The sequence below is a fragment of the Tiliqua scincoides genome, chromosome 3, assembly GCF_035046505.1.
Source record: "Tiliqua scincoides isolate rTilSci1 chromosome 3, rTilSci1.hap2, whole genome shotgun sequence".
NCBI lineage: Eukaryota > Metazoa > Chordata > Lepidosauria > Squamata > Scincidae > Tiliqua > Tiliqua scincoides.
The window spans coordinates 211127612-211128852 of NC_089823.1; the positions used below are offsets into that span (position 1 = coordinate 211127612).

A 1241-nucleotide genomic window follows, 5' to 3' on the forward strand; every position below is an offset into this window, starting at 1 on the left:
TTGTCAAATATATTTTGCATGCAGAGACAGAATTCTGGAAAAGAGTGTGTGCTGCCTGTGCTATGCAGCAGCTTGGAAGCGACAGATAATCTCAGTGATTTCCTTCTGTTCTTAAAAATCTATGAAACATTTGGGACTGGGGATGTGAAGACTAAAAACTGACAGCAGTCATGCTGTCATTCCTTTGGTACAGCACAAAGCATAAAAACAATATTCTGAAAAGAACTAGCAGTTTGTGCCCCGTTTGTTGCAGGCACTCTTTTTAAAAAAAAAGTCTGTAATCTGTTCCAGGAGGATTTATGACTCAGGGACATGTGGTGTGGAGGCAACAGGTGAGGCAGGTCCCGTTGTTGTACATGGAAAAGTGCCACAACTGCCCGCCTACTCATGTACCCTTTAGAAAGCTCTGCTTCCACCCTAGAAAGTGGGTGTAAGCAGAACTTTCTTGGGTGTAAGGAGAACCTCCTCGCGAGTAAGGAGAGCCTCCTTGTGTGTAACTGGGTGGGTGTCTGTGGTGCTTTTCCATGGACAATGACAGGGCAGTTCTGCCTTACCTGACTCCTGCACATCGCACATTCCTTTTATGACTTCTGTTTATGTGCTGTAGTTTGTGAATACTATAGCGGTGTTCTGCAATACTATAGAAATCGTACGGCCATGCAATTCTAAACATGTATACTCAGAAGTAGGTCCCATTGTAGTCAATGAGGAATACACCCAGGAAAATGTGTATAGGGTTGCAGCCTGAGAGCCCAGTCTTATTCTCCTCCCCCCCACCACCACTGTAGTCATGCCAAACTGATGAACACTCCAGTGAGGAAAGGGGATTATAAATCCCCTTAGCCCCACATGGTTGGCAACCTTCAGTCTGAAAAGACTATGGTATAAGCCTACAACACCTGGTATTCCCCAGCGGTCTCCCATCCAAGTACTAACCAGGCCTGACCCTGCTTAGCTTCCGAGATCAGACGAGATCGGGCATGTGCAGGGTAACAGTTGCTGAATTCTAGCCCCACATAAACCCCCTGAACCTACAATGGACCTCTCCTTGGACTTGTGTCAGCAACTTTGCCAGTGCAGGTCTGAGGAGAGAAAGGGAGCAGGGAGGCTTCTGCTGGAGGGGATCAGAAGCATGGGCCTTCTGTGATGGATCCTCCTCCTCCCACAGCCCCCACCCCCATTACACTCCTCTTCCCAACCATTTTTGTCCCCTTCCCACTTCTGTTCCTGCCACCTCTCCT

At 47.9% G+C, this 1241-nt stretch overlaps 1 pseudogene; it reads right to left on the reverse strand.

The window, feature by feature from the left end:
* Positions 1-887: 887 nt before the first annotated feature.
* On the reverse strand, positions 888-1004 carry LOC136646785 (5S ribosomal RNA; annotated as a pseudogene).
* Positions 1005-1241: the final 237 nt, after the last annotated feature.